Below are 22,372 nucleotides of genomic sequence, written 5' to 3'. Positions count from 1 at the left end.
TCTGGCTCAGATATCTACGAGACAGGCGTGTCTATTTCGAGCGTAACAAGCAGCTCAAACGAGGAGGATGAAAAAGAGGAGGAAGGAGAGGATGTCGAAGCTGCTGAGAGGAGCACAGCATACCAATTATCAACAAAAATTGTGGAGGCTTCGAACACTACAGTATTGGGAGTGCCTCGGGCATCCAGCCAAGATGCCCATCCCAAAGAGGGGGGGGGAGCGAAAAAAAAAGATGACTGGGGAAAAAGAAGAATAAAACATAGAAGGCACTGTCAATCAAATGGCGAAGAGACCACAGACCCAGGAGGCAACTTAGAGCATGGCAAACATAGGAATAGCCGATCAAGAGAACCAAGAGAACGACAACGCCATCGTGAGCAGCAAAAAAGTAGTCCACCGCCAAAGGAAAAAGGTTCTGATATGATAAACACAAGGGAGCCCTCCTTAAGCGAAGTACTAAATTCAATCAAGCATTTCCACAAAGACGTTAAGAAGGACAGCAACAGGAATCATGATGCTATCCAGGAACTTCGAGGAGTGGTGGAAAAAGTTGACCAAACATGTTCGGAAATATCTAACAGAATGGCCTCTGTAGAGTCTTGCACTGAAAACTTAGAATCAGACTATAGCAAACTTCAGAAACAAGGGGCAGAACATGATGGAGTAATCAAGGACCTGATGCAAAAAGTCGAAGACTTAGAGAACAGAGGCAGGAGGAATAATCTGCGTTTTCTAGGCATTCCCGAAGGTGTCGAGGAGGATGACCCGAGGGGATATATGGTCAACTTGGTAAAGGCAGCCTTTCCTGAGCTTGAAGGTTGGGATATGAACACAGAAATCCAACGAGCACATCGTTTCCCCTTGGCACTCCCGAAACGCAGCCAGAAACCAGCACAGTATCCTAGAGCAATGCTGGTTTATATAGGGAACTTCAGACTAAGAGAAGCTATCTATGACATTGCAAGGCCCTCAAGGAAAAAGGAATTCAAGGACTTTTCGTTTTTTGTGCGCCCAGACTTTGCTCATATGACTGTAGAACGTCGATGGAGGATGAGGCAGTTGATTACTCCTTTCGAGCAAAAGGGTGCAAAGATATTTCTCCAAAACCCAGCAAGACTAAAAATAATCTATAAAGGCACCACCAAAACTTTTACTAGTGAAGTACAGGCAGAAGCTTATCTGAACGAAATTGGGGGAAAATAATCATCAGGACGCCGGTAAACACCAAAAGTCCTGAAAACACTTTCCTAAAGAAGAAATACACAGCAACAACTTAAAACACAGGACATAACTTTGCATGTCAGTAAAATAAGTCCATATTGAACTATAATATTTTTTATCAAGTCAGAGGCTCTATTTATATTGTAAGGCAGAGAGTTTGTTCTTAAGCGATGCAGGGAATACATTGATATGATTTCCGGGACACGGGGCCTCTCTGACACGGACTGCCCTAACTGACAACCACACCTGGGATTGTAGAAAAAGGTAGGGCTAGGACCTTTCTCAAGATTTGCCCGGCGCTAACCGCCCTTGTACCATTCAAGTTTACCAAGCAATGAGGCAGGCGCCGGAGACCAGAAGGCAGGAAACAGAAGTTTTATTCCGACGGAGCAGAACACATCAGATCAGACAACAAGGTATCATCTCGAGGTGCTCTGACATCCTCTCGGAGGCCTGGCCTCTTATACACTGGTTTATGGCATGTGACCTTCCTTTAATACAATCAGATCTTTGTAAGGCAAGAAAAAGACATCCCCGTAATCCTAGTGTCAATCCCACCCCCATATACCTTCACAATAGAGGTCCTCAACCTGCTGATAAGAGGAGGGGGCCATCACGCAGCTGAGTGTTCCGTCGAGTCTTAGGATGTGTGCGCCTGATCATATCACAGGGGGGTGGGGAGGCCTGGATCAATAGAGGGTCCTTTGAAGGAGAGCGACCTCATACAATAAAGGGCAGTAAATGATATCTCCTGGCTTAGGCAATGGCCTCGGACCTGTGTGGACAGTCGGACACGGGGTGAGGGGCCATCAATGGAGTGGTATTCATGCTGCGTGGACAATCCAGCGCAGGAGGGAGGTTTATCAACAGAGGGGCATTCATGGGAGGAGAGGAGGTGTTGGTCAGGCGTTGGCGTGACTCCCAAGGACAGGGTCATGCAGAAGGGTCATGCTCATAAGGAGGAGGAGGGAGGGGGAGCCAGGGTGCGCGGAGGATGCTTGCTGGGTCAGAGGGACGCGCTGGCGATCGATCGTGGACAGGGAGACCATGATATCTAAAATGGCTGCCGTGCACGTAGTACATAGGTGACAAGCTGGCGCAGACAATGTTCAGATCGCAAATTAAAATTCCACAGTCCTCCCTTTTAACATGTCTCGCCAACTTGTCAGTTTGGATTTATCCCCATAAGGCCACGCATTTCTACTTCATAGAGGGGACTCATGTGCTCATTTCGGAAGTCCAAAGTCTTTGGGCACATACAGTTAGAAACAAGGCCGCACAAAGGTGGCAGACATTGGATACCTAAGCAACACCCACATAATATTACAACAGGTATCAGCACGAAGGAAAACAACTTCCAACCCCAATTCTTCAAAGTGTCCCAAAACCAGCTCCCAAGCGACCATCCTTCTTGTTCTTGGTGAACCTCTGAGGAAAGTCTGTGGAGGTGTTCAATGGCTTTGTAGACTGAAGGCGAGTTGTCAGGCACGTATGTGCAGCAGCTGGATCCGATGATGCGGCATGCTCCTCCTCGGTCGGCTAGGACCACGTCTAGGACAAGTCTATTTTGAAGGGTCACGAGGCGGACCGCCTGAAGTTCCGCAGTGTTGTTGGCGAGGATACCAGCAGTGATGTTGATCGTTGTTTCTACTGCCTGGGTCAGGTGCCGGATAGCACGGCTGTTTGCCATTGGGCCCCACAGAGGAACAAGTCCCTTTGCTGCATCTAGGAACTGTGCTCCGGTGGAGTCGGCTTGTCCAAGGTCGTCTGCACGCCTCTGCCGGTGATGGTTGGCAGGGGCTACATATGTGGGTGGGAGAACGAAGGCAATGTAACAGGTACCCTTCCAACCCTTCGGGAGCCAGGTGTAAGCCTTGGTGCCACACACAAAGTACATGTTCGGAGAAGCAACAAAGGAAGGGGGGTCAGCTGAGTCCAATGTTCTGGTGATTCGGCAGGCGCTGTGACCCACCAGTTGCGTTCCCTGGCCTTCTAGGCATACAAGGCCGGTGACATTGATGACAGACAGGGCCACAGTCAGAGTGGCGGTAGTTTGTTTTTGCAGATGAGAGAAGGTGGTTCTGGCTGGATTGTGGAGCACCTGTACTTCGACTCGTTCCTTGGCTGGAATGTCTTTGAGGAAGGTGGCGCCGGCGAGCGCAGGACACAGGGCAGTAGGAGTCTTTCCTGTTTTGTTCAGCCAGAACCCAGAGTAGAAGTGTGACACTGTCCGGCTGGAGGTGGCGTTGTCCTTGTGGCTCTCTTGCATGAGGATCAGCCAGGCGAGGCAAGAGCCGTGAACTGAGAAGGGTGAAGGGATGAAGGGAATAGAGTGTCCAGTGGCATGCGGGAGCAACCCGCAGATCCAACAGTTCGTAGCATTCGCAGCAAGGTTGTGTTGGTGCAACAGTTGCACGAAGGAATTGTTCCAGAATTCCCTGCGCCTTTCTCGGAGCTGAGGCGACAGAGAGATTAGGTGATGCTCTTTCAGGGGGGTCGGCTGTGCAGTAGGTAGCAATGCCTCATGAGCCGGTGTGCTTTCCTCCAGAATCCAGAAGGAGGTCATGAGGAGGAGGCAGAAGAGGAAGACAATGAAGAGTGCGATTGTCTTTGATTTGTGCAAGTTGTCAGTCTTTGGATTTCTATACTGGGTATTTCCTGTTGCTTCCATCATCTTCTTATCTGGCGCTTCCATCATCTTCTTATCTGGCGCTTCCATCACCTTCAAGGGAGCTCGGTAGCGGGCAGAACCACAGACTTCGTTTAGCTTCTCTCCCGGCAACCCTTGATTGTGTTTAGGTCACCGTTCTGAGATTTAACTTAGTCCGTGGCCTACTTAGCCGAAACTCCCTCCTTTCGACGCAGGAAATACCCTTCTCTGGATGGCACAGTGGGATCTGAGAATTTTGCAAGTTCGAGTGCCTCAGTATCGGGATAACAGTCCAATATCGGTCGGTCTTTGCTCAGGAGCTCTTCTTGGGTGCTGACGTTTTCTGTCGTGGCCAGGTTTGCAGAGACCTTTCGGCAATGATGCGCGTGCAGCCAGTGCTTCTTCCCCTCCACTCGGAGTGCCGTTCGGGTGGTGATCAGCACTTGCCAGGGGCCCGTCCACCGAGGTTCCAGACTCTTGGTTCGCTGGAAATTTCGTATCAGCACGAAATCTCCCGGTTGGATGTCATGGCCGGGGCCCCTGGAAGCATCGGGGATGGCTTGCTGCACCTGTTGATGAATGACAGACAACGTTTTGGTTAACTTGCACAAATAATCAGATAGTAGGACGTCTGGGACGTCATGAATGGAGGTCGGTTTAGGAGCAGTCCAGAGGTTCATCGGTCGCCCAAACACGACCTCGTAGGGGGTCAAATGGTGCTTGGTGGGGGTGGAGCGCATCGATAACAAGGCCAGTGGGAGGGCATCCGGCCAGTTAAGTCCAGTGGTGGCCACTATTTTTGCCAGTTTCAGCTTCAGTGTGGCATTATGGCGTTCCACTAGACCGGCGGATTGGGGGTGGAAGACCGCATGAAATCGTTGCTTCACCCCCAACCCCTTTAGGATTAATTGGATAACCTCAGCTATGAAGTGGGGGCCATTGTCGCTCCATAAAATTCGGCAAAGGCCATAGCGAGGGAAGAATTCTTTCAGTAGTACTTTGGCAGTAGTCATGGCAGTGGCGTCACGGGTTGGATAGGCCTCTACCCATTTACTGAAGGCACATACAATGACTAGTACATACTTCAGGTTTTGGCATCTCTCTAGTTGGATGTAATCCATCTGAAGGACCTCAAAGGGGTGATTGGGGGTCCCGAACCCTCCCCGGGGTACTACAGCTCCTTTCCCGGGGTTGTGTTGCAGACAGATAAGGCACTGCTGAACTAGGCGTCTGGCTGAGTCGGGGATTTTGTCGTTATGCCAGACTTTGGAAACGAGTTCGATCATGGGTGCAGATCCTATGTGTGCGGGGGAGTGAGCCATTGTCAGTATGGGAATCAGATATGAGTCGGGCAGCAACCATTTGTTTGCATCTTTTGTTCGCCAGCAGCCCTCTTCGTCCTTCAAACCCACCCTTGCCCACTTAGTCAGTTCGTGAGGGGTGCTGGCCGACTGTATGTCTCTGATCATTTCCCTTGTGTCACTCCATTTTTCTGCTTGTGACCTGGTCACATATATGCGTGTCACCGTCCTATTCTCAGCAGTGGTTCGTGCAGTGATGTCGGCTAATGCATTCCCTTGTCCGACTAAGTCTGTCACCCTTTTGTGTGCCTGACATTTGATCACCGCTAATCGTTTGGGGAGGAGAACTGCCTCAATCAGAGCGGATACTAAATCTCCGTGGAGGATTGGGGTACCGTGGGACGTCAGGAATCCCCTCTCCCTCCACAGGAGCCCAAAATGGTGGACCACCCCGAAGGCATACTGGCTGTCCGTATATACGTTCGCGGTGGTCCCTGCGGCTATGATACATGCTCGGGTGAGGGCTACCAGCTCTGCAGCTTGGGCAGATCGTTGTGTGATGCAGGCTGTCTCAACTACTGTTCGGGCTGTCGTGACTGCATAGGCAGCTGAAGTGGTGCCATCTGGGAGTTTGATGCATGAGCCGTCTACCCATAGCTCTCCGTCGGGGTCAGTGAAAGCAGTGTCTCGGAGGTCAACCCTACTCCTAGTTTGTTCGTCCGTGAGGGTCACACAGTCGTGTATGGGAGGAACGTCGGGGTCGTTTTCGGGCAGGGGTAACAATGTGGCAGGATTCAGAGTCGTGCATCTTTTTAGTGTAATGTGGGGTGCAAGCAGAGTCAACTCGTACCCTGTCAGTCGTGCGCTAGTCAGGTGTTGGGTCTTTGTCTGGTTCAAAAGGGTGTCAACTGCATGGGGCACTAATACAGTGAGGGAGTTGGAAAGTACGATTCCCTCGCTCTGACGGATAGAGACAGCAGCGGCAGCTACTGCTCGAAGGCAGGCAGGTAAGGCTCTGGCTACAGGATCAAGAGTGGCGGAGAAGTAGGCACAAGGGCGCTGCTTAGGGCCAATCAATTGAGTCAGGACAGACAATGCGCATCCCTCCCTTTCGTGGGTGAAGAGGGAGAAGGATTTGGAGTAATCCGGCGTTCCGAGGACAGGTGCCGAGCAGAGTGCATCCCGTAATTCCTTAAAGGAGGCTTGACACTCAGTGGTCCAAGGAAGCGGGGAGGGGACATCTTTGGTCAGTAGGGCAAGTAATGGTTTCACAATGAGGCTATAATTAGGCAACCACTGTCTGCAAAAAGAGGTTAGGCCAACCAAAGAGCGGACCTGTTTTTGTGTTTTTGGGATGGGGGTGTCTAGGATGGTTTGGATTCGGTCAGGGGTAAGTTTCCTCCCTTCTTTGGACAGAAGATGGCCTAGGTAAGTCACTTGTGGCTGGCAGAACTGTAACTTCTTTTTGGAGACTTTATGGCCATTTTCTGCAAGGAAGTGTAGGAGTTGGACGGTGGCTGTCGTTGCAAGCGGGGTGGTGTCGGCCGCCAAAAGGATATCATCGACATATTGGATCAACACCACTCCCTCTGGTAGCTGGAAGGCATCCAGCTGTCTTTTGAGGGCCTGGCTGTAAATGCTGGGACTTTCAGTGTACCCCTGGGGAGCTCTACAAAATCGGTACGAGCGGGATTTTAAAGTGAAGCCGAAGAGGTAACGGCTGTCTGGATGGATGGGGATAGAGAAAAACGCGTTCTTAAGGTCGATAACAGTGAAGGTGGTGGCGGTGGACGGGATGAGGGTCAAAATGGTGGTGATATCAGAGACTACAGGATATTGGGGTATAACCACTTTGTTAATCTCTCGTAAGTCGATGATGAAGCGGTACGCTTTCTCATCTCCTTCACCTTGCTTCTTAACAATAGGTAGGATTGGGCTGTTGCAGACGTTGCTAACCACCTCTTCAACCACTCCCGCATCTACCAGAGACTGAATGATCGCTACCAGTGCCTTCTCACCCTCTGGGGATATCCGATATTGCGGGAGTTTCGGGAGCATAGCGTCCTGTCGTACAGTTATGTGGATAGGATCAATCATCATTCGCCCCACATCAGAGTCGTTTTTGGCCCACAAGTACGGGGCAGGGCGTCAAGCAAGGACATGTCAGCGTCAGTTATGGGGCACATGTGTCGTGGGGGACGGGATCTGGGCATGTCTGGGTTGTCGTACAGGATGACTCGTATTCCATCTGGGGAACACCTAATGGTAGCTCGAAAATGCTTCAGTAAGTCAATGCCCATAATGGCGTCAGGGGAGTTGGAGGAAAGCAGGAATGTTGCGTCAGTGGTGTTGTTTTCTAGGTCAAAGGTAATAGGTACGGACAGGGGGTTAGTGGAGGGCGTTCCATCGAAACCTATCGACGTTATGTGTGAGCCAGACAAGGGTGCCCTTGGAATCAGTCGTTTTGATAACACACTACGTGTCGCCCCAGTGTCTACCAAGAATGGAGACTCTGTACCCAAGACCTTAGCGGTGACATAAGGACCTTGCTGGTCAACACAGAGCTCGACTGGATCCCTCCCTTGCCCCTGGCAGTCCTATGCAAAGTCGGGGGCATGTTCACCTTCGGACAGCTGGTATTGATTCTGTCGGGGACGGTCAAACGTGTTCAGTCTCCCTGATCTGTCATTGCTGGTGTCGTTGGAGCTCCCTCGTCCTTGTACTCTATTTCTCGGACCACCTGCCACATCCCTGGAATCCCTATTTCTATTCATTTCTAGCAAAACCGGACACTGGAATTTCCAATGGCCGAGCCCTTTGCAGAAGGCGCATTGGTCATTGCTAACGTCTCTCCGTCCAGTGTGGGATGTTGGGGTGTGATCCTTAGGAGGTAGATCTCTGGGGGTGTTTGATTGGTAGTTCCCCCTTTGATGTTCCCGTCCTAGCGCTATACCCTGTATCTGGGCTATCATTACCCTTTCCTTTAAATCTTTCTTCTTTTTCTCTGACGTTCTATCATTCTCATTCTTTTGGTGCTCGTAATACTGAGCCATCTGAAGGATAGCTGCGGGTTTGGAGGCCCCCCAACTACTCTCACTCGTCTGCAGTTTTTGGGAGACTTCTTGTGTTAGTCCCTTTACATAATTTTGCACAAACAGGTGCTGTCCGGTTGCGGTGGTCATGTCTTGGCCACTGTAGTCGGAGAACACTGTCTCAAATCGGGAGAAGTATTCTGACACATCTTCCTGGGGTTTCTGTCGACAGGCCGTGACTATCGACCAGTCTACTTTTCTTTCCGGGACCAGTGTTTTTAATTTCTGAACTATTTTATCTGGGAGTTCCAGTATGTCCTTCACTGGTTTACTCCCCGGCTCTCGCTGTCTATCTAGTTTACCGAGTTGGTCCCAGGTATGTCCAAACAGATCCGTGTGGTCAGCCTTCCGGATTTGCTTCCACACGTCAGCCGGCAGACATAGCCCAAAGAACAAGTCAATATCTGCTAAAGTCATTATTGTCGAACCCAAGGCTGTGCCTAATTCGGTATAAAATGCTGTCGGGTTCTTTCTTAAGTCGGGCAGGGTTTGCTTAAAGGTTAGGATATCTTGTCGGTCCCATGGTTGGTAAACCCAATTGTACACAACCCTTCCCTTTGCATTTTCGTTATTAATATCATCGCTCGTTCCCTGGCCCCGTGGCGGGATCCAGTAAGGAGCCGCTTCTCTGATAGGCATCATAGTATTGGCTACTTCTGCCGAGGTTGTTTCAGGGACCGTAACCTTGGCTTCTGGTTTCTGTTCCGCGAGGTGGCGGAAGACCTCAAGCATTTGCATGAAGAGCTCCGTCGCTTCACGTTCAGTCCCATCTCCAACATCGATTTTCCTATACAGTGTTGTTAGTTTAGCGGGTCCCTTACTCTGATACCTATCTTCATACGCGTTCAGGGTATAGTAGCTAAATCGCAAGATGAAATGCCGTCTGTGGCTGTCAGCATGTGAATTATATACGCTCATTGTGTAATCTTCGCTCTCCCTTCGTTCTACTAATGTCTTTGCTATTTTGTCGATCCCATCCCGCTCGTCTTTGCTCAACCTATTTAGTCTGGCTGGTGATTGTTTGCTAGGCTCGGGGTCGTCTGATGAGGTTGTTAATGTGGCTGGTGCAAAAGCCGTGAGGGCTGGTGCACTAGCACTGAGATCGCTTTCGCTCACACTCGGAGCGTGAAAGCTTTGTCGGCAGGGGGCATATGGAGGGGGCATGTAGATGATTGGGGGACCTAGTAGTAACTCATCGTTCGTCCGTTGTTTGGAGGGCAATTCAGGGTAGAGCGCAGAGGGGGTCCTAACAGGACATTGGCCTGTCGACCCTGATTCTTGGTTTTGCACAGTATCTTTTCTTTCTTTTATGTCTTCTTCTAGTTGCTTCGCGGCTAGGTGGGCTGCCTTTCGTAATTCTTTCCCTATTTTTGCTTCTTCTCTTTTCTTTCGTTGTTCCGTTTCTTTGCGCCACATGCCGATACTGTCGAGCATAGTGGGCGTGGTTTTATTCTTCTGGAGCGCTATTTCTAATGTTTTTATTTTATTTTCGTCAAAGGAACCTATCAGTGGCCACTGACTTTCGGGGTTCTTTTTCGTATATTTATGCCATAGTTTAGTGTAAGCTATAGCGACTAGTCCATACTTAGTGAACATGTCCTTATTAGGGGTGCCCTCCAGTGGAGCTGGATGGTTCATCTCTAATAAGCGGTCCGGGCTAAACAGGCTACCAACCAGTGGGGAGAAGACAGGCATGACGGATTACAACGGGGACAAAAGTCTGCACTACCTATCTTATCACGGCGGACAAAGACTAGACAGAATATTTCTATTCTACGTTATTTGGAGGCCGTGAATACCTCAAAAGAACCAATACCGAATAATCGGCCAAACAAACAATCCAGTGGGGAGAATAAGTGGGCACGAAAAATTATCGTTACCCACTCTTTCTCTACCTGCAAAGAGAGGCCTTGTTCTTCCCTGTTTGCAGACAAAGAATCTCCAGACAATAATCCACGAACGACAGTTCGGGAAACAGTGGGGGAGGAAGATAGGCACGACGGATTACAATGGGGACAAAAGTCTGCGTTACCTATCCTTCACTGCTTGCAAAGAGAGAGCCTGTTTGTTTTTCCCCGTTTGCAGACAGTGAATCTCCAGAGGGTTTCAACAAAGCGTAATACTAGTATTATCCAAACAAAAACAATTTTCCTCAATTCGTCGTGTTTACACGACCTTACCCGGACCGCATGGACGGTTTCCTGTCCTCTGGATCCAGCGCCCGATCGTCCTCTCTCCTTCGTGTTGTTCGCGGCACTCCTGATGGTTCCCAGTCAGGACCGTAGATCACTCGAGAGAGGTCTGTTCAGAACTAGTGAAGGTCGGATGATCGGCTGTCAGACGAGGGTCTATCGGACACGAGCTCTTCCCGATCGTTGCAGTCGTTCACTCTGTCATCGGGACCTCTCCCACTGGATCCACGCGTCGCTGATGGGCCCCACGCTTTGGGACGCCAATTGTAGAAAAAGGTAGGGCTAGGACCTTTCTCAAGATTTGCCCGGCGCTAACCGCCCTTGTACCATTCAAGTTTACCAAGCAATGAGGCAGGCGCCGGAGACCAGAAGGCAGGAAACAGAAGTTTTATTCCGACGGAGCAGAACACATCAGATCAGACAACAAGGTATCATCTCGAGGTGCTCTGACATCCTCTCGGAGGCCTGGCCTCTTATACACTGGTTTATGGCCTGTGACCTTCCTTTAATACAATCAGATCTTTGTAAGGCAAGAAAAAGACATCCCCATAATCCTAGTGTCAATCCCACCCCCATATACCTTCACAATAGAGGTCCTCAACCTGCTGATAAGAGGAGGGGGCCATCACGCAGCTGAGTGTTCTGTCGAGTCTTAGGATGTGTGCGCCTGATCATATCACAGGGGGGTGGGGAGGCCTGGATCAATAGAGGGTCCTTTGAAGGAGAGCGACCTCATACAATAAAGGGCAGTAAATGATATCTCCTGGCTTAGGCAATGGCCTCGGACCTGTGTGGACAGTCGGACACGGGGTGAGGGGCCATCAATGGAGTGGTATTCATGCTGCGTGGACAATCCAGCGCAGGAGGGAGGTTTATCAACAGAGGGGCATTCATGGGAGGAGAGGAGGTGTTGGTCAGGCGTTGGCGTGACTCCCAAGGACAGGGTCATGCAGAAGGGTCATGCTCATAAGGAGGAGGAGGGAGGGGGAGCCAGGGTGCGCGGAGGATGCTTGCTGGGTCAGAGGGACGCGCTGACGATCGATCGTGGACAGGGAGACCATGATATCTAAAATGGCTGCCGTGCACGTAGTACATAGGTGACAAGCTGGCGCAGATAATGTTCAGATCGCAAATTAAAATTCCACAGGAACTGTACCCAGGGTGTCTCTTTGGGGAGGGGTGAGGTGGGAGGGGGGAGCACATTGAGGGTAGGGCACGGGGTGTGGGTAAGGAGGGGACAGTAGGGGCCGGACGGGAAGGGAGGGGCAAGAGCAGAAATGTTGCACAAGAATTTGATGTTTTGAAATTGGCACTACAAGCTTGGGTAGGGAAAAGAACAAAGGATATACAGCAAAGTACAGATAAAATAGATGACTATCAGCTTGGGGATGTAAGCAACAAAGCTATATGGCATGTAGGATAACTTCGATAAATGTATGTGGGCTCAATGAACAAAAAAAGAGGCTTAAGGTAGCAGCACTACTCAGAACATTGCATGCTGATTTGGTTTGTTTGCAAGAAACCCATATAGAGGGCACTAACGCCCACCTATTGGGCCAACTAGGGTTCGAAGTTATGGCAAAATCAAATCAAGGAACCAAAACTAGAGGGGTGGCTGTGCTGGGCAGGAGTAGGGATACAATTATAAAAAAGAAGAAAGAAGATCAATGGGGTAGGTGGGTGCTGACCGAGATAGCCTTTAAGGGGGAGACATTCACCTTAGCAACAATATATGGATCTACTGAAGACGACCCAGATGTATTCCAGTATCTGGATGGGGAATTAGCACAATGGCCTGAGCCAATTGTATGTTGTGGCGATTTCAATCTACATGACCCAACCAGCTCATTTTTGCAGCTGGGCTCACAATATCGAGGCAGGAAGAGGAAGGTGTATAGGGCACTGTCTGATATGGCGACCCACAACTCATTGGAAGATCCCTGGATAAAATGGCACCCAAACTTAGATGGTAGCACCTTCTTCTCATCACCTCTCCAGGTGCTGCTCAGACTTGATTACTTTTTAATTTCAAACAGATTAATCGGCGAATCAAAAATTGAAAAAGAACCCCGAATTATATCCGATCACAGTCCATTAGTCTTGACAATAAAATTAGGGAACTTTAATAAAAAAGAGATGGAATGGACTTTTGAAAGGTCGCTACTGCAAGATAACATATACAGGGAGTATATGACAAAATGGATCAAGGATTTCTGGGATATAAATAGAGGGACAGCACCCCCAGGGATAGTTTGGGATGCCTTTAAGGCTGCTGTTAGAGGGGAGACGCTAAGCTTCGTATTGTCCGCACAAAAAAAAGAGAAACAGAAATCAGAAGAAATACGCCTAAATCTACTAAAGGCTCAAGAAGAACTAGTAGTAGCTGTTCAACAACAGGTCGAGATAGAACAAATTATACTTAAACTAATATCGCTGAGAGCAGATGCCCTGGAAGGGGTTACCCAAAAAATGGTTGAGAAATATATGGCGAATAGGGAGAACGCACATGAGCTCAGTGAAAGGGTCGGACACATCTTAGCCGTGCAGACCAGGCAGAGAGTAGCAACAGCAGATGTTAAAGAAATAGTCAATACACAGGGGAACTTACTAACAGAGTCAGGACAGGTAAGGGAGGTTTTTAAACAGTTTTACACAGATCTCTACTCCTCAGACAATACAGTAAGTACAGAAGTGGTAGAAACATATCTGAGCGAGGTGCCACCCTCTGTTCTCTCCACAATGGAAAAGGAGGAGCTAGATGCTGGACTCCGGGTAGAGGAATTAGTTACTGCTCTTGGCAGTTTGCCCTCTGGGAAGGCAGCAGGGCCGGACCAGATCCCGGTGGAATTCTTTAAAATCTTTCAAACAGCAATCATAGGGGACATGTTTAACATCATGGCAATGGCACAAAAGGGTGAATCTGTCCCTGAGTCCTGGGGTGCAGCCAATATAATCGTAATACTAAAAAAAGGTAAATCAACAACCGAACCAGGGTCTTACCGCCCAATTACCCTGTTGAATGCTGACGTCAAGATTTACTCAAAGATGTTAGCTATAAGATTAGCAAGGGTGATCGAGGGTTTAGTCAGTCCTTCCCAGCACGGGTTTATCCCAGGTAAAGGAACCACACAGCATGTTAGGCAGGTTATCACCATGTTTGATGCAGCAGGTACCCTAGGAGACCCTATGGCAGCGCTCTTTCTAGATGCAGAGAAGGCATTTGATAGGGTCTCCTGGGGATACCTATGGTCAGCCATGAGGTGGAATGGAATTGGGGAAGGTTTTATTAAGGCCATACAGACCTTGTATATCAACCTAATGGCTAAGATTAGGGTCAATAGGGGATACTCTGCAGCAGTCAAGATATGTAGAGGGACCAGACAGGGTTTCCCATCATCCCCCCTGTTGTTTGCGCTATACCTGGATCCCTACCTGCGCAGGTTGGAACAGAATCCACTGATTGTTCCGATGAATATAAACGGCTGCGCAATAAAAACCTTCGCGTATGCGGATGATGTCGCTATTTTGACACCTAACCCCTCCACTGCTATTCGGGAAATCGAGGCAGAGGCAGAACGTTTCGGTCTAATCTCAGGATATAAATTGAACAAACCCAAGACACAGATCATTGAAAATAGCTACTCAGGGTGTAACGACGCTAGGGTAGTTTGTTCAGCCATGTACTTGGGGGTGGCTATATCAGGAAATCTGGATAGAGTGGTAGAGATAAACATGGCTCCTCTGATGTCAAGAGTAAAGATAGATCTAATAAGGATGAATAATTTACACCTTTCACTGATGGGTTGCACTAATGTTATTAAGATGTTGATTCTCCCCAAATGTCTTTACTTTTTCAGATCGATTCCTTTATTCATTGAGAATAGTAGGTTTAATACACTAGAGACATTATGCAACAGATTCATCTGGGCCCATGGAAAGACGCGAAGGGCATATAAATATATGACGCTCCCAAGAGAAAGGGGGGGTGGGGTGCACCAGATTTCAGGTTATACTGTATGGCAGCTGCTCTACAGTACATGCAGGGGTTAATAGGAGGAAATGGCCTGGATGAAAGAGTTAATAACCTGTCTACAAAAGTGTATGCTACGGTCTTAGGGACAGACGTGGGAAACTGCTTCTTAAACTGTATTGATTATGGCTACTTTAAAAGAACAAGGTTTAAGACGGTCTCAACTGCTGTTAAGATATGGTATGCCTTCTTGAAAAGAAGTAAAATTGGGAAGTATAACAGATACACTAGACTCTTTAGAAACAGGTCGTTTCCTCATGCAATCTTTGCAGATGAAGCAATGTTTGAATGCAGTGGCGGCTGGTGACATTTGAAAGTAGTGGGGCGTAAAAGTTGGGTATAAGTGTAATGTCACCGTGACACACTACTACATTATTCCCTGGGACACTATTAACTAATTGCATGATACTCGGATACCCAGTTCTGCAGGAAATGTTTTGCATATTCCGCAAGACACTATTAGCAAGTTTTCTCACACACTATCATCCAGTTTTTTTATTTAGATACTTTTAACCACCAGTTCCATTAGTATCTATTAACCAACTCCTTGAGGACCTATTAACCAATTTCTTGAGGCACTATTTACCAACTACATGGAGCGCTATTAGCTAGTTCCCTAGCATCCTATTAAACAGTTCCTTCTGAATCACTAAGCAGCAGTTTCTATTAACCATTTCCCTGAGTCACTATTAACCCATGTCCAGAGGTCCTATTAATCAAATATGTAACACACGATTAGTTGGTTCTTATTTAGACTCTTTTTAGCTAGTTTTATCATACATACTTCACCAGTGTCTGTGAGTCGCTTGTCCGTTACTTTTCCAGACTCCACCACTACCACAGGGAGCAGTAAACTAGCCCCTTGGGCAGCCTCCCACAGGGTCAATGATTGACAGAGGTTGGCTTGTTAAGGGACCGGTTGGCAAGTAGGGGAGATCTGTGGCTCTGCTCTGTGTTGTACGCCCAGGGGCCATTTGTGATTTTCGCTTCAATTGAGCCAAGAGTTGCTTAATTCGTAAGATACAGGTGACCCAATGGTAATTAATAATCCTGGTCAAAATGTACGGCTTAGAAAGAATGCAAAGGAGAAATTTAGGAACCTGGTTTAAGTGTTTGTTTATTCACGTAGATCTATTTTGGCTTTGATGTTCAGCTTTTATGCCCCCAAACGCCGCTATCAGTTCCAAAAGCACAGCAAACATCTAAGGGTTATTTCTCTAATCTGTTCTTATTTGTGGATTGAAAAAATTACACCTGTAAACTGTGATTCGTCACATAAACCAACAGGAAACAAATCACTTTAGGCTTTAAAAAAGGTCCCTTCCGTTTCCATGTGCATTTTGTAATAAAGCATGACACATACAAAAATACATAATTAAGAAGTGAAATCACAACACGAACACGTTAGGATGAATGAGTCCTCTGCCCTGTGTACTTTACTGCTCTGAGTGCCCTCTGAGCTCAGACTGTCTGTATTGCAGGACACTTCACTTGAAGCTGACCCGATTACTCTCGCCTATGAAACTGTACTCTTAAAACAATAACATTCTACGTGGCAGTCGGGAGGTTTACTTTCTATTTATGAAGTAACAATCATTCGGAAATCACACTTCTCCCCTCACACAATGTTCCTCCCAGACAGAAAGTGAACCTGGCCTGGTTAGAGCAGATGCCTTCGTGGCCGAGTCATGCTTATGTAAAGAAGTGGGAGCTACAAGATGCACACTTCCTGCATCGTTACCGTGTGCACAAAGACGCTGAGTAATAAAACATCATCAATTAGATTTTTGGAATACCGACACATATATGGCAGCCATTTTGTTATTGCTTGTGGAAGGGAAAGTGTGATTACACACTGTCAGTACATTGCGATGCTTTCCCCTAGACAGAGGCTAACACCATGGATTCAGAGCACCAGGGGAAGCATACCATTTAAAAAAAAGAACAATTGGTGATGTCTGAAGGTTATGAAAGAGGGGCCCTGGGAAGCCTCATTGTCGAAATCCAAACAAAGGTCAAAACTAGACTGGGGAGGAAAGCCATTACAAATAGGGTAAATGACGTCTCCACCCAGCTACGGACAGTTGAGGATTGCAAAGAAAGATTTTACATACAACATGTGACGCACATCATGTGCAGTCGGTGCGGTGCAAGCTTCATCTCCTCATCATGATGTGAAGTGTGTTTGAGATCTGTTTTAGATAGTGTGTTTAACTGGAGTTAAAATAATTGCACATGCAACATAATACTACTCACAATTTCGTGCTTGAAGGGATTTCTACGGCAGCAAGACAGAGTCTGGTCAGCGCTGAAGAGCGCAGCCCAGGCTATCTCGAACGGCTGCAGCTGTAGATGCCGAACTGTGCCGCCTACGGCAGACAGAGGCTTCACAGGTTGGCACTTTCATTCACTGTCAGCAGCCAGCCTCCGGTATGAGCCTGCAGGTGCGATGTGCACAGACTGTCATAGTTCTCCTTTGCCTGAGTTTTTTTTCTTCATGTGGTCACTCTATATGCTCAGTACTGCGAGCGACTGGCGGCATCTGTCCTCAGAGTAGCGCCCAGCCATCTCCCTGCGTGTGGCACGGATTAAAAAGACGAGACACATCTTGCCACAAGTTAATGTAAACTTTCAAAGACCCTGGGAATAAACGCTTTAGCACGAGGCCTTGGTACTCCTTTCAACCTCTCTCTGCTCTCTGAGTCCGAGAAGTGCATGAGCCGCCACGCCAGATACGGAGATCTTTAATAAAGTTAATGTGCATTATGCCGGGAGTGATAGTCAGTGCTGTGACCCACCACACGAGGCCCAATTGCAAACAGTTCATGCGCGTCCCGGGACCTGTGCGCCTGCCGCCTCCTCGCCACGTCACAGGGCTTCGCAGTGCTGTATGCCCTTGTAATAACGTACACAGCGCGCAGCCGTAACAAGGATCACTTATATCTGCACTGCACTGTAGGACATTAAAGCGAACACAGAGTAGATTTTTAATACCTGGAAACGGCTGCTGCACATAAACCAAGATCGCATCGCAGATTAAACACCGGGCGGTGCGAGGCAGGCATTGTGACACTGGTATCTGCAGACACCACAGATGGTTACTCTCAGAAAAGTTTCCTCCGATGCGGAAGGGGGGTTATAAATAATCCACCCTTGGGAGAAGGGTCTCACACACAGCGCTGGAAGTTGGATCGAGCCTGTAGTGGGCCTAGTTTAAATTCTACGGCACGCGCGGCAGTAACTCAGCCAATCCTGGCGCAGCATAACATCGCCACTGCGCCAGGATTGGTTAACGTGCAGGGCTAATACTGCCCATAATGAGACCCGGCTCCCCCGGGTCTCTGCCTGTGTTCGTGCTAGAGGAGGAGGAGGAGGGAAGGGGCTACTGCGTGTGTGCGCATGCGAGGGCAAGTCAAAAAAATGACTTGTCCTAAATGCGCACACACTGCTGCTGCCCTCCGTGCCACGCCTGCTATCTGCCAGCCGCCTGCCACTCACTGCCACACAGGCCCGCCCCCACCCTTCCACGATCGCAATGAGGTCATACAGTTAGTGACTCATCTGAAACTGTCTGCGCTCGTAATAAATTAATTGGTATGCGCAGTCAGTGTCAGACACAGTGATGTGACGTGACGGTCGTCCATGGCTAGTGGGGCAACGCCCCAACGCCCCCAATGGACGAACCGCCACTGTTTGAATGGGCAAACAGTGGAATCATCCAGATCGGGGACTTATTTGATACAGAGGGGATCGTACAGTTCGCAGATTTATGAACTAAATATGGTATTAACAATAGAGATTTCTTCAAGTATCTCCAGGTCAGGAGTTTTTTTTATGATAAAGCAGGGGGGTCTGTGGGAGTAGGCAGGAATGAGATACTGGAAAAAATTAGACTTTCGGGGGATCGTACCATTAGGTCTTTCTATGCCTGTTTGATGAAAGGGAAAACTGATGACTTAGGAAAGGTGGGTAATAAATGGGCGGAAAAACTCAGCATAGATGCTGGGTGGTTTAAAAAATCATTGGACCTGGGCCGTACTATACTGTGCTCATCCCCCATGCAGTCACAACACTACAAAACTATTTATTCATTGTACCATACTCCTGCCAAGATAGCCAAATGGGGAGGGAGCACGGGCATTAATTGTCCCCGATGCAACGCTAGCGAAGCAGATAGTATCCATATTTTCGCTACATGCCCTCAATTACACACGCTAATAAGGGACATCGAGGGTTGTCTAGATAGATCTCTGGGGATTCAAATCAATCTTAGCCCAGCTAGAATAATCTTAGGTTTGGGATTGGAAGGAGTTGACATACATCAGGAATTTCTGTTTGTGGCAATGTCAGTATATAGATTGACCCTAGCAAGGGCTTGGCTTGACAAAAACCCACCGACACTGCAAACTTGGCTGGCTAATCTCTTGAATGCGTATAATATGGAGAAGAATATCTATGCACGTAAAGGGAAAAGGGGAAGGACATTAGGCCTAAAAATATGGCAACCCATAAGTAATTGGAAGGAAGGAATTGGGTCTCAGGTACACCCAAGAAGGGCTTAAGCTTTAACTGTAATTAACTAAGAAACTCATAAACATTGTTTGTGGAAACGTGTAACGAAAAGCTTGTATATCTTGTAAAAATAGTTTATTTAGCTATGAAGCATGAAGTATTAATGCTGGAAAAGTCTATAATGTATAAAGTGTGTGCAACATGGGGAAAAAAAAAATATATATAAAAAAAAAAAAGAAGTATCAACGGGATCCAAATCCCTTTCCTAGCACCAACGTACCTACATCTTCCATATTCCCTTATGCCTGTGGTGGTTTCCTGGAACCCATGATTCCTCGAGGAGTTCCTCAGCCCTTCCAGAAAGGCCTGACATCTCTCTAGATCCTGATATTCTCCTTGCAACAAAGCTCAAAGTCCCTGTCTGTGCCATAGGGTGTTCTTCCCCATCTGCGTCTATCAGCAGACCCTTCAAGGCAGAAAGTAAAAAGGGCATGCCGCATTCAAGTTTCAAACTAATTGGAAACCATGTCTGTGAAACCCAAAAAGGAGGTATTAGAATAAGTGAGCAACTCGCCCGTCTCACTTTGTAAAGAACCTTCTGAATCATTGCGAAGGGCGGGAACATGTAAGCGTTGAATCCCTTAAAAGTCTGAAGTAATACGTTCACAGCTAGAGCACCCGGGTCTGTCATCCAATTGTAGTACTTCCTCAGTTTAAAGGTCAGCCTGCTCGCAAAGAGATCCATCTCTAGAGGGACTAAAATCTGAGACAGTTTTCGGACACATTCCTTGCTAAGTATAGAATTGCTGAAATCCTGTAAAGACCTTGAATAGCAGTCCGCAGTCACAATTACCTTCCCAGGCAAATAATCTGCCCACAAGCTGATTATGTGTTCTAATTAAAAGAGCCAAATTCTGACAGGTCTAAGGACCTTGTTCCTCCTAAGTGATTTATATATGCCACCACAGAAATATTGTCTATTTTTAACAAAACTGCTCTGCCAGAAAATGTCTGAAACTCATTAGAGCATAGAGACCTGCTGTCAACTACAAATAGTTTATGTGATGGGACCTCTATGTGTGTGACCACAATCCAACAGTTTCCTGTACACGGAAGCGTTCACCCCAACCAGCATCCAAAGAGCACTCTGCCATTCCAGGCATCCAAATACTCCAACCACCAATTCAATTCCAACTTGGCTTCCTGATCTAGAGATACCTTGTCCCCATACAATAATCCTCCCCGAAGGGCCTTTGCCTTTATCCTTTGCAAAGAACAATAGTGTAAGTAACCAGGAAAAATTGCTTGTAAAGAAGACGGCAGAAGACTCAAAAGTCTGGCTAGTTAACTCAGAGTTAAAGAGTCCTAAAGCATATATTATTTCTTTCTGAATCGTGCTTATCTGCTTCAAGCTCAAAAGCAGAACCACATTGACTGTAGAGAAAAGGTATACATGGATTTCTCCTTGTTTACTATGAATCCAAACTCTTCAGAAGGGACATGACCATGTCCAAGTCCTTCAAAACCTATGCTTGGCATTGGGGCATGATGAGAATATCATCTAGATAGACGCTCATATGTACCCCTACCTTCGAGATAGGAAGCTACAGCTATCATTACTTTGAGAAAGTACCTTGGTGCCGATGAGAAGCCAAAGGGGAGCAAACAGAATTGGTAAAGTCAGCCCTGCCAGATGAATTGAAGGTAAGGCTGAAAGTCCCTGCCCACAGGAATTGTAAAGTAGGCATCTTTCAGGTCCAACCTCAGCAACCAATCCTCCTTTGGCAACATATGCCTTAGGAGATGGATCCCTTCCATCTTGTAGTTCATGTACACTAGGGATCTGCTTAAATCTCTTAGGTTTATCGCGGGTCTCCACCATTAGTCTTTCTTTTCGAATAAGAAGAGTGTACTTATGAAAACTCTGTACCCTAAACTTATTTTTACAATGGTGCCCTTCTCCAACATAGATTTTACCTCCTCGTCTACTAGTTTCTGTTTATCTGCTTTCAGTCTTAACTCCTTTGGAGTGACAACTTTCCCCACGAAATCTATTCTGAAACCTTGGATGGTATCTAAGACCCACGCGTTCTGAGTAATAGTTTCCGAGGCGTGGGTAAAAAGGTTGAGGCGACCTCCCACTCTTGCCAGGGAAGAAGAAGAAGGTGAAATAATTGTACTCACCTTGGTATCCGGCGGGGCTATGATCGCATTACTTATTCCCCCTTGCACATTGGAAACGGCCTCTCTGGGGCATAAGGTCGTGGGAGATAACCTCTACCACAGCCTCTGTGCCTGTAGTTTGAGAACTGGGACCTTTGGGAGATCCGGCCACTGGCAGAAAGTCCCCTTCTGCAGGCCTATCCAAAACACCTGGGCTGTAGTCTGATGCATATTTGTCTGGGCTTTGTCGAGGGCAGTAAAGGTGGTGACGTATTTGCACAGGGTCCTTGATCATATCCTCACCGAAGAGTAGGCCCTTGAGGTTTTCTGAGGCTTCGTTCTCTGCTAGATCACCAAGCTTGGGGTTTATTTTCATTAGGATTACTTTACACCTCTCAGCATTCAGACCTGCGTTTGCGTATCCGAGAGGAACCATAGCCCATGGTCACCAGCCTCTGAGGAGGTCTAGATCCAAAGGGAGTTTGTTGATATACTTCTATTCGGCCATGTCAATAATCCATGCCAGGAGCCCGGCAACGTTAAGGAGGTGGTCCTGACATAATGTGAAGGACCTCTCAAGTCCCTTTATGGGGTCTCTGCCCATCTTGAAGAGAAAAGTGATTAGTTCCAGGTCAAAGTTCGTGGTAAGGCACAATTTATCATGGATGACGGGCATAGAGTATTCAGCTTTTAGGACATTGCAGACTTCTTTCTCTAGTGGATACCTGATCCACCACTTGATAAACTTGCCCACATGGTCAAGGGCCCACCATTCAGCACTCCTAAGGTGTTTAATACTGTTTGATAAGAACATCTCTTCCACAGTCGTAGTCTCCCTCCAATATATACCAGAAGTCAATACCTGCGTCCTCTGATCTCTTCTTATTCATCACCTGATCAATTACTTCACGTACACATCTCAGGGAGAATTAATTTCTTAATCATCGCTTCATTAATCATCACCTCTGAATTCCCAGGGTACCTCCTCTCTTGATCTGACATCAAATAATGCGGGGAGGATGGGGGTTTCATAATAACAGAGTGAACCCTGTAAGGGGTCTTATGGCAAAAGCAGTGCAAAGCTCTATTGGAAGGGCTTAAAACAAACAAGATACCCTAGGTAATGATAGGTGTTCTGTAGGCAAAAGCTTGATAATCAAGCAGAAATGAGGAGGGATGCCAGAACAAATCACTGGACAATCAGCTGCCCG

The sequence above is a fragment of the Lissotriton vulgaris genome, chromosome 3_2 (assembly GCF_964263255.1).
Source record: "Lissotriton vulgaris chromosome 3_2, aLisVul1.2, whole genome shotgun sequence".
NCBI classification, from domain to species: domain Eukaryota; kingdom Metazoa; phylum Chordata; class Amphibia; order Caudata; family Salamandridae; genus Lissotriton; species Lissotriton vulgaris.
Note: the sequence above shows the minus strand (reverse complement) of the source record.